Below are 12,338 nucleotides of genomic sequence, written 5' to 3'. Positions count from 1 at the left end.
TATCCAGTTAGACTTTATTCTATTTTGTGTTTCCTTTATAATCATGCTTATTAATATGCCATCCCTGTATACCCCAGAGAGGTAAATTCCCATGATGTTTTTCTTTTTAAAATAAGTCATCTATACTTTTTCCATAGGGGATGTATTTTCTACGTGTAACACCTAAAGAAATAATCACATGAGAGTCTTTAAGACAGAGTAAAATAAATAATTAAATTGTTAAAACGTCCATCCTACCCAAAGCCATCCGTAGAGTCAATCAGGGCCTGTCCAGATTTCAATGGCAATTTTTACAGAAATAGAAAAAAAAAATCTTAAAATTTATATGAAACCATAAAAGACTCTGAATAGTCAAAACAATTTTGAGAAAAAAGAACAAAGCTAGAGGCATCACACATCCTGATTTCAAACTATATTATAAAAATATAGTACTCAAAACATTATAGTATTGGCATAGAACAGACACAAAAAAACAGAACTGAGAAGCCAAAACTGAACCCACACACGTACAACCATCTAACATCTGACAGGAACCAAGAATACACAATGAGGAAAAGACAGTCTCTTCAATAGACAGAGTTGGGAAAACTGAATAGTCATATGTGAAGAATGAAAGTGAACTCCTATCTCATACCATTCACAAAAATTAAACCGATAAAAGACTTGTAAGACCTGAAACCATAAATCTCCTAGAAGAAATCAGGAAAAAAAACTCATTGACATTGGTCTTGGCAACAATTTTATGGTGTTTTTATGGATATGACACCAAAGCACAAGTAATGGAGACAAAAATAAACCAGTGGAACTACATCAAACTAAGGGATTCCTTAGTTTGGCTCAGATGGTAAAGAATCTGCTTATAATGCAGGAGACCCAGGTTTGAGTCTTGGATCAGGACGATCCCCTAGAGATGGAAATGGCTACCCACTCCAGTATTCGTGCCTGGAGAATCCCTTGGACAGAGAATCCTGGCAGGCTACAGTCCATGGGGTCACAAACAGCTGGACACAGTGGCGTGACTAACACTTTCACTTTCACACATCAAAAAAAGCAGGGCTTCCCTGGCGGCTCAGTGGTAGAGTCCACCTGTCAATTCAGGAAACAAGGGTTCAATCCCTGATCTGGGAAGATCCCCCAGTGCTGTGAGGCACCTAAGCCCGTGCACCATCACTCCTGAGCCCGTGCTTTGGAGCATGGGAGCTGCAACCACTGAAGCCCACATACCCTAAAGCCCATGCTCCACAACAAGAGATGCCACCACAACTGAAGAACAGCCCCCGTTGGTCCAACTAGAGAAAAACCCATGCAGCAATGAAGACCCAGTGCAGCCAAATATACATAAATAAAACAATAAATTTTTTAAAAAATTTAATGAAAAAGCAACCTATAGAATGGGAGAAAATATTCACAAACCACATGTCTGGTAAGGGGTTAATATCCAAATATATAAGGAACTCATAGAATTCAATAACAAAAAGAACAAATAATCCAATTTTAAATGGGCAAATACGATGAATAAACATTTTTCCGAAGAAGATATTCAGATGGCCATTCAGCACCTTCATGAAAAGGTGCTCAACATCACTAGTCATCAGGGAAATACAAGTCAAAACCACAAGGAGATATCACCACAGACCTGTTAGGACACCTATTATCAAAAAGACAAGAGATAACAAATGCTGAGGAGGATAGAGAGAAAAGGGCACCCTCAGACACAGTTGGTAGGAATGCAAACTGATGCAGCCACTACGGAAAACAGTGTGGAAGTTCCTCAAGAAATTAAAAATAAAACTACCATATGATCCAGCAATCCCACTTTTGGGATGTATCCAACAGAAATAAAATCACTCTCTAGAAAGGATATGTGTACCCCAGATTCACTGCAGCATTATTTACAATAGCCAAAACGTGAAAACAGCCTAAATGTCCACCAATGGATGAATAAAGAAAATGCGGTGTATATACGTCTATATACAATGGAATATTATTCAGCCATGAGAAAGAAAATCCTGCCACTTGTGAAAACATGGATGAATCTTGAGGGCATTACGCTAAGTGAAATAAGTCAGACAGAGAAGTACAAAAAATGTGTGATCTCACTTATATATGGAATCTTAAAAAAACTGAACCCATATAAACAGTTGTGGCATGTGGGATCTAGTTCCCTGATGAGGGATCGAACCCAGGCTCCCTGCATTGGGAGTGCAGTCTTAGCCACTGGACCTCCAGGGAACTCCCCAAACTTTCAGTTTTAAGATGAATAAGTTCAGGGGATGTAATGTACAGTATGGTTAACTAGAGCTAACAAAACTTTATTGTATATTTGAAAGCTGCTCAGAGAGTAAGTCTTAAAAGTTCCCACCACATACAGAAAATATTATAACTATGTATTGCAATAGATACCTAAACCAAACTTGTGGTAATCATTTCACAATATATACATATATCAAATCATGACATTGTATAACTTAACACACATTATGTGTCAGTTATATATCAATAAAGCTAGAAAAAAAGAGCAAATTGTTCTCAAACTGTTATTAAAATTAGTAAAAGTAATTTTATCTCCTTTAGTTATGGAGTAGATTCCCCACACTTTGAAATGCCTCTCTATTCTTTCCCCAACTCTCATTCAGATGTTTACAGTGTGGATCATAAGTGTTACGAGTTTGAATTCTTTGCTGCCCCTCCTTCCAGGCCTTTCCCTCTGGAAGGCTGTACATCCCTGACACATTGGCTTCAGGCCTGGTCGTGTGACTTGCTTTGGCCACTGAAATATGAGAGACAGTAACGTGTACCATTTGGGTAAAGCTTTAAGAACCATCACATAGCTGCCATCTTCTCTTCTCCCTGACCACAAGACCAGCACTAGACTGCTCTCTTACTGTGAGTCCTAAAATGAAGACAAATTGGAGCTGAGCTGAAAAGGACCCCTGATGGATATGCAGCATGAACAAGAAATAAATGCTTGTTGTTATAAAGGTCTGAGATTTCAGGGATCGTTTGTTACTGCAGCATTAACTTAACCTAACAGAAAGTGATTTGTAAACTATTTTCTGTATTATGTTTATAAAATATAAATATTACAATAATTGGCAAAAATTATAATAAGATCTTCAAACTCTCTAGGTCTCTAATTTTCTGGTAGAGTTTTTTAAAAATGAGAATAGCAACAAGAATATGCCAAGTGAGTTGGAAAATTCATGTTACAAAGCAGTAATTTTTATTTTTGTGCATGGACCACACTGTTAATACTACAGATATTTTAGGTCAATAGAAGGACTCCCCACGGCTTCAGTGGTGGTGGGGATGTGTGCTTGGTCATGTCTGACTCTTTGAGACACCATGGACTCCTAGCCTGCCAGGCTCCTCTGTCCATGGAATTTTCCAGGCAAGAATACTAGCCTGGGTTGCCATTTCCTACTCCAGGGGATCTTCCTGACCCAGGGATTGAACCCGAGTCTCCCATGTCTCCTGCATTACCAGGCAGATTCTTTACCACTGAGCTACATGGGAAGCCCTCACAGCTGAAGAGGTCTCTTGTCATTTTATAAGAGGAACTCTCAGAAAATACATACTAGACCAGACCACTCAAAGTGTGATCTGTGAACTTTCTTTCATCAGTCTTCAATGAGATAAGCCCAGAAATTAAGAGTGTGTTTAGAAGCTCTTAGAACAATTTGACATTATCAGAACATCCAAGCTCAAGGTTGGTCAAGCTGTCTTGTTGAGTGAATAGTGTGTGTATTGTCAGACTAGTGTGGGGAGCCATATGTAGCACAAGCTGCCTACTAAGATTTGTCTTCCACAGATCACACACACATACACCCCCTCATCCTTCACCACAGATAGTTTGAAAAGGTCTGACTGAGAACCTGCCTGGAAGTCATCAGAAGAACCATTGTACTCAGTGTGATTAGAAACCTAATAGAGGACCTGAAATACACAGAGACACTATAAGTAAAACTGAATTGTTCTCTTGGGAAAATCCATGTCATATTAACAATCTTCCTGACATTTTCTGTCCCACTCGAGATTTACAATGGCAGACAGTAGAAATAACATTTCTTAATTACCCACTGTGTGTGGAACACTGTACAGTTCTTGGGTTATGAAATACTGTCACAAAATGCAGAATACATTTTCTCCTAGAAACAGTTTTACTAATGGTGGGGAGAATCCTAGCCTATGAAGTTGACTTCACCTAAGAAGCAGCTAAACTGTATAATTTTCCACACTAATCTAATGTGTGAGTCTCTAGAACAGAAATTAAGGTGATAGGATAAGATGGAGGGGAAAGAAATTTTTAAACTATGCTAAACTTTTCTTTGAGATAGTCTCACCTTCTTCTATTTACCTGCTATCTCTCCAGGCCTTCCCTGGTGGGATTCCCTGCTGGCTCAGATGGTAAATAATCCACCTGCAATGCAGGAGACCTGGATTCGATCCCTGGGTTGGAAAGATCCCCTGGAGAAGGAAATGGCAACCCCCTCCAGTATTCTTGCCTGGAAAATCCCATGGACGGAGGAGTCTGGCAGGCTACAGTCCATGGGGTCGCAAAGTCAGACACAACTGAGCGACTTCACTTCTCCATGCCTTCTCAACCAACCCTCTCTCTTCTTACACTCCCCTAGTTTTCCAAATACAGCACTCATCAAAATTATTTCATTCCTTTTCCTTCAATGTAGGTAATTTCAAGTATTAAGGGAATTAGTGAATTGGATTATTTTACAGTAAGGTGTAAATGAGTAATGGTTTCTTAATCCTGCTAGAAGCATCTGTCTTTTTAGAATATGCTTATTTTAATTCTAACCTCAAAGTGGAAGTACAGGAAAATGAAAATGTTTGGGAAAATAGAGGAAACTATTCTAGGTCAAGGAAGCAGGATGACTTTTGTCTGAGTCACTTTCTCCTAATCACTTCCTGCTTTTCACAATTTCCCCCCTTTTTCTATTTCTTACATAGAATTCCTGAGTTTTCTTTTTTTTCCCATAGTGACTCTCAACACTAAAAATGGAGGCAGTCATTGGTAAAAAGGAATCATTTGTACATGAGGTAAGCAGAGACAGTTTGCATGAGTGAGAACTGAGGGAGGAAATCCACAAATAGTAGGAAGAGAAGAATTTGGAACACCATAGATGTTGAAAGCTGAAATCAGAGATCTCAGAGATAATTTAAGCCAGTATATCCCTAAAAGACAGCAAGCCCAGAACTCAGAGTCTTCAATAGGCAATGATCTCTTTGTAGCACTTAATAAAATTGTTTTGTTTTCATTATTTTTTAATTTATGCCATAATCTTGGAACGTGGTATTGATTTTCTTTTGGGGGGGGTATTGATTTTCAATATGCAACATTGATAATTTTCTTTTAAAATACATTCATTTAGGAAAAAGAAAATTAGTTCAAAGAAAATCTTAGGTAAATAATGTAAGTGGTACAGAGATGTGGATAAGACTTATGAGGTAGTATGCAGAATCTTGGAGCTGGGGAAACAGTGATCTAGCCTGAATGAACTTCACATTTGAATTTAAAACTGGTGAGATATGAATGCATGTTTGGGGGAAGAGGGGCATGGGGGACCTAGAAATGGTATAAAGATAACACACAAATTTGTCTTCTGTAGGTGGTATAGTTAAATTCCTCCAAACAACAGCCCCACATGCAGAAACTATAAAGAAATGTGGTGGCAAGGTAAGAATTGATAAGCTTTAGTGACACATCACTTAGGGACCTCCTTTATATTTGCACATTCAGCCTACAGCATTACTAGGAACTGGGCATCTTTTCACCTCTTCCTCCTATGAGACAACCCTTAGGGATTTCCCACTACTTATTGATCTTTCAGCACATATTTCTGTTTGTGGCCAGAAAAAGGATAATCCTGTAAGAATAATACAAGAAATTTCTACATGATACTGTACACATTTTTAGTCTAAATAATAATAATAAACAATAATTCAGCCAGATCCAGACTAATTCAGGTGTTGCCAATAACTATAGGTATACAGAATGAATTTACCGAGTCAAGTGAGAATTGTTAACCATTCATGTAAATAGCTTCGGCTGAGCTCAACAAAGATTCATTAAAAGCCAAAATATGTTCTAGGAACTGTGCCAGGTGTTGAAGAATCATGATCAAAAAGACTCAGTCTCCGCTTCCAAGGCATCCATAGTTGTACAAATTAAATATGAGCCATGCTATATTCATGAAATTTTTCATAGTTCATAAAAGTTTCATTTCATATTACTTTACTTCATACTTACAGAAGCACTGTGATGTAAGATATTATTGTTATCCCCACATTACAGACAAGGAAACTAAAACCGTCAATTTGATTTACCCAAGGTTATTAATAGCAGTATCAGTAAGCAATAGAGAAGTCTTGAACCCAAGAATCCTGCTTTCAAATCAGCACTTTTCCTGTAATACCAGCCACCTGCAATTATTTCTCTCACAATTCTGCTTCTGGTTATAATGAAGTATTAACATGTACCCCTGGTGAGAACAACTTGAAAAGCCAGAAAAAATACAAAATGAAATCTATTTAAAGGCAGTAAGTCTACTGACATCATTAGAAAATTGCCTTAGCAGCCAGAACTTTAGAGTACAAGATCAGAGATGAGGGAACCCCAAAAATGTGGCCTACCAACCAGAAAAAGAGTGTAGAAAATCAGGGAACCCAAAAGCTGGTTCTATCGGAGTGGTACTGATAAAATTTGTAAGTTCCTACCCAGACTAATCAAGAAAAATATGAAAACACAAATTACTAATGTGAGGAGTACAACAGAGGACATCAAACAGACCTAAAAGACATTAACGATATGCTAGAGACAACTATTAATGTGACAACACAGATGAAATGGACACATTCATTAAAATCCACATATCAAAAACTGACCCAAAAAGAAAGAGAAAACCTCAATAGCCCAACATCCACTAGAGAAACTGAATTTGTAGCTAACAATTTATACAAAGAAATTGTAGGTCCAGATGACTTCACAGGTGAATTCCAACTTTTAAGGGAAAATAATAACATCAATATAAAAATACTTTTTGAGAACATAGAAAAGGAAAAAACACTAAATCATTTTATAATATAAGGTCAGTATTACCCTGATTCCAAAAACAAAGGCATTAAAATAGAATTACAAAACATTATCCCTCATAACACAGATGTAAAACTTAACAAAATGTTAGCAAGTTTAATCTAATAATATGTATCTATTAAATTATATATTACATATCCACATATATTGGGAGACTGGGGTTCCATCCCTGGGTTGAGAAGATCCCCTGGAGAAGGAAATGGCAATCCACTCCAGTATCCTTGCCTGGAAAATTCCATGGATGAAGGATCCTGGCAGGCTACAGTCCATGGGGTCGCAAAGAGTCGGACACAACTGAGCGACTTCACCTTAATCCACATATATTATCACATCTTTATCCACCCAACTGTCGATGGACATTTAGCTTGCTTCCATGTCTTGGCTGTTGCAAACAGTGCTGCAATGAACACTGGGTTGCATGTATCTTTTTGAATTATGGTTTTGTCCAGCTATATGCCCAGGAGTGGGACTGCAGGATCATATGGTAGCTCTGTTTCTAGTTTTTTGAGGAGCCTTCATACGGTTCTCCATAGTAGTTGTAGGAAGTTTGTTAAATAAACTACAGGTTTATTCATTCACACAGTATAGTATTCCATAGCAGTTCAAAGGAATGAGGAAGATTTCTTTATAATAAGAACTACACAAAGGAGTACTGAACAGAAAAAGGAAGAAGGAAAATCTCTGTATGTAACACTGGGTGAGCACCAGGATAAATGAAAAAAAAAAAGAGAGGTCCAGAACAGGGCTTGTAAAATGTCACCTTTGTGTAATAAAGGGAAGGAGAATGTGAATATAAACATTTCATTCTATTTCCTAAAAAGAAGCAACTAATGGACAAACTAAACTGTAGGGGCTATCTGCTAACTGTTACGTAGGTTGGGAAGCAGGGGAGAAAAGGAGAGTGGAGATGAACATGAGAATTCTCTGACTGTGCTGTTTTACAGTTTGACTGAACTGTGTGAAAGTTTTCCATACTTTAAAAAATTATTGAATTTTTAAAAACCAATTTCTAAAATTTGAAAATGGACTTTGGTGGTCCAGTGGTTGGGATAGCAGGTTTCATCTCTGGTTGGGGAGCTAAGATTCTAGATGCTATGCATTGCAGCCAAAAAAGTTTTTTTAATTGAAAACAAATGGAAACCTATGGTTCTAACTGTATATCAAATTGATGGCATAACCACACAGGGAAAATAATTATTTCAAGTGACTTTTTTTAATTCAATTTTTTTTATTCAGGTAAAATTCACATAATATACAATTAACCATTTTAAAGTATATAGTTCAGTGGCATTTAGTGTGTTCATAATGTTGTGCTATTTTATTATTTTTGACTCTGAGGCCATTTTCTTTGGAATTCTACTCATAGATTCTTTTTTTCATTCTAGCTTTATTGAGGTATAATTTATACAAAGTGTAACTTTCAGATGTATAGCATCCTGATTTGATTTACACACATCATGAAATGATGTCTATAGTAACTTCAGTGAACATCCATCATCTCATACAGATACACTAAAGAAATAGAAAAAAATTTTTCCTTATGATGAGAACTCTTAGAATTTACTCTCTTAACTACTTTCATATAGAACATACAGTGTTAATTACACTTATCATGTTGTACTTACTTATTTTATAACTGGAAGTTTGTACCTTTTGACTACCTTCATCCAATCCCTTTTCCTCTACCCCCAGTAATCACAAATCTGATCTCTTTTTGCATGAGTTTGTTTGTTTGTTTTTGACATATGACTGACCCATGGCACTATGTTAATTCCTAGTACCCAACATAGTAATTTGATATTTCTATACATTTCAAAATGATCCCCATAAGAATAGCTGTCATCAGTCACCAAAGATATTACATAATTATTAACTATATTCCATATACTGTACATTTCATATCTGTGACTCATTTAGTTTGTAACTTAAAGTTTGTACCTCTTAATCTCTCTCATCTATTTCTCTCAACCCTCCACCCCCAAAAAACCACCTGTTTATTCTGTGTCTATGACTCTGTTTTCTGTTTAGTTATGTTTGTCGAGTGACTTTTAAACATGGAAATTTGACCATACATCGCTTGTGGTACATATGAAAAATGTGAAAGTGAAAGTGTTAGTCACTCAGTCATGTCTGACCCTTTGCAACCCCTTGAACTATAATCCACCAGGCTCCTCTGTCCATGGAATTCTCCAGGCAACAATACTGGAGTGGGTAACCATACCCTCTCCAAGGGATCCCAATCCAGGGATCTTCCCAACCCAGGGATCAAACCTGGGTCTCCTGCACTGCAGGCAGATTCTTTACTATCTGAACCACCAGGGAAGATTCTAGTGACAAAAGAACCACAAAGAAATCTTAAGCTGCATTCAGTGGTCTTATTATTAGATGACACTTAACCAAAAAAAAAACACTATTTTATACATAGTGTGATTAGGAAATAAACACTTCAATTCATGTCTTTAGGAACTATGCTTTTCAAAGTAAAATCAAAGAAGCTTAATCCAAACTATGTAATCTTAAATTTAAATTGATCCACATCCATTAGGATACCTACCATTAAGACAACAATTATTGGTGAGAATGTGGAGAAACTGGAACCCTTGTGCTTTGCTTGTTGGAATGTAAAATGGTGCAGTCAGTGTAAAAACAGTATGGCAGTTCCTTAAAATATTAAATATAGAATTACCATATGATCCAGCAATTCTACTTCTGGGTACATAACACAGAAGAATTGAAAACAGGGACTTGAACAGTTATTTATACACCCATTTTCATAGTACTATTATTCACAACTGCCAGAAGTTGGAAACAACCCAAGTGTTCATCAATGAATGAATGAATGGATAAATAATATGTGGCATATACATACAGGGTATATATAATTCTCCCTTAAAAAGTAAGGAATTACATGCCACAACATGGATGACCCTTGAGGACATTATGATAAGCGAAATAAACCAGTCACAAAAGGAAAAGAATTTCATAGATGTAGAAAGCAGAATGGTGGTTTCCAAAAGCTGGAGGAAAAAGGAGTGGGGAGTCAGTGTTTAATGGGTACAGAGTTTCAGTTTAGGAAGATAAGAAAGCCCTGGAGAAGGATGGTGGTGATGTTTGCAGAACAATGTGGATGTACTTAATGTCACAAAGCTATACATTTAAAAATGGTTTATATGGTAAAAATTTATTATGAATATTTTACAATAATAAAAAATTATACAGGAAACATCAGTATGAACTCATTATCTATTTGCCTCTTACTATGAAATATGTATTTCTGAGTGCTGTCCAATAAAAAGGGCTAGAAACATCGACAACCTAGTAGCAACAAGCCCTCCCATCATCAAGATCATTGTTTCTAAGTACTATTCTCCACTAAGAGGAACCCACACTGTCTGGAGAAATGGCTGTGTCTAGTTCCAAGGCTTCCCCGGTGGCTCAGATGATAAAGAATATGCCTGCAATTCAGGAGATCCGCGTTCGATCCCTGGGTCAGAAAGATCCCCTGGAGAAGGAAATGGCAACCCACTCCAACATTCTTGCCTGGAAAATTCCATGGACCAAGGAGCCTGGCTACAGTCCATGGAATTGCAAAGAGCTGGACGTGACTGAACGACTTAGAGTTCCAGGGCAAGAAACGTATGGGATGATGGTCTTGAGACATTTTCCTAAGCCAGAAAATCAGGACACTTTTGAAGATAAATAGTTCTGTCAAAAGGACAGAGGATTCAAAATGAAGGGGCTCCCACTGACCAAAGATGGGAAAAATTGAACAAGGGAAAGAATCATGACTGTAACTGACTGAAACATAAAACCACCCACAACATGTAAATCCATGTGTTCATAATAATACTAACAAAGAATAAGAAAACAGAACCTCATCAATCACCATTGGATGTTGCTAGTATACCAATTATTACCTAGAAAACCAATAAAAAGGGGAAATAAAGCATGAATCCTGCCTTTTCCATACAAGCTATTTCAGGGTAACCAAACAGTTGATGAGGCAGAAATTCTTTCTATGGAAGAATCTCAGCAAATGTGTTCAGAAAGAATGATAGAATGAATTACCATCAGATGCCAAAATCATATTCAAAAGGTTGTTGGTGAATTTATCACAGATGAATCAGGCTGGCAATATCAGAATCCACTTTTCAACCTTAGCGTTGCTAAATATCAAATCTCCAGATCTAATACCAGCTTAAAGGAAACAGTGCAGGAAGAGAAACAAAATAATCGCCACCATGAATAAATACATATACTAAAATTGGAACAATACAGAGAAGATTAGCATGGCCCCTATGCAAGGATGACACACAAATTCGTGAAGTGTCCATATTTTTTAAAAAAGGGAAAAAAGAACAAGCCAAATCCAGAATACAAACAATTTTGTAGGACAAATGACTGCTCGGCAAATGAGATGAGGGGCAATTGTAGAATAAAAGAGACTTTGCAAAGTTAACAGCCCAGGGTAATGTGTGGACTCATTCAGATCCTGGTTTCCAGGGCACTGTCCTCTGTGTTGGAACTTACCCTGTGCAACTTCTTGGTTGAAATCTGCAGCTGTGTGGATGTGTTCTGTCTTTCCCTTGGCTTTGTTAGAGCTGGGGGACATCCCTACCTACAGCCTTTGTCTCATGGCAGCTACTGCCAAGTAACAAAATAAGTGAGTCTCTCTGCATCAGGCCAGTTCACATGGGTGCTCTCCTAGACTTTAAGGAGGGTCTTCTCATCCTGCCATGACCATCCCATCAGCCCAGCATCCCTGCTACCAGGAACAGAGTGGCTGAGAAGTGAAATCTCAGAGCCTCTTGCTGCCTGACCACACTGTCCTGCCACACTTGCGTTGATGTAGTTGTATCCCAGGTTGGCCAGGGACAGCTTGGGAAGCAGCCTTCTAATAGGGAGTAGGGGACGGAGCTGCACCCCCTTTTCTGTAACATGTACCCCCTTACTGGATGCAGTCTGCCTGGAGAGAGACAACAGGACCAACATCTCTCTTCCCTTCCCTTCCTGCCATTATTCTCTTGACAAGAAAGTGTTTTTTCTTCTAATTCCCCTTTGTCTCAATTGCCTGCCCCACTGGAGTGATGGCCATGATAGATAAGATATCTATCCATGATAGATAGAAGGTTCCATTCCTACACTACAGGGCAATTCTGTGAGCTGGGATTTTTGATATTCTAGTGAAGAGATGAAGGAATATGGGGACATTCTTTCTCACAATAATAAT

The 12,338-nt window shown here is 37.8% G+C and overlaps 1 protein-coding gene and 1 pseudogene across 1 annotated transcript in view; one reads left to right on the top strand and one right to left on the bottom strand.

The window, feature by feature from the left end:
- Window positions 1-12,338, bottom strand: part of GLIS3 (GLIS family zinc finger 3) — a 674,957-nt gene that overhangs the window by 657,674 nt on the left and 4,945 nt on the right. The window lies entirely within an intron of this gene.
- On the top strand, window positions 11,352-11,449 carry LOC133049053 (U6 spliceosomal RNA; annotated as a pseudogene).

The sequence above is a fragment of the Dama dama genome, chromosome 29, assembly GCF_033118175.1.
Source record: "Dama dama isolate Ldn47 chromosome 29, ASM3311817v1, whole genome shotgun sequence".
NCBI lineage: Eukaryota > Metazoa > Chordata > Mammalia > Artiodactyla > Cervidae > Dama > Dama dama.
This window is presented reverse-complemented; position numbering and strand designations above follow the sequence as displayed.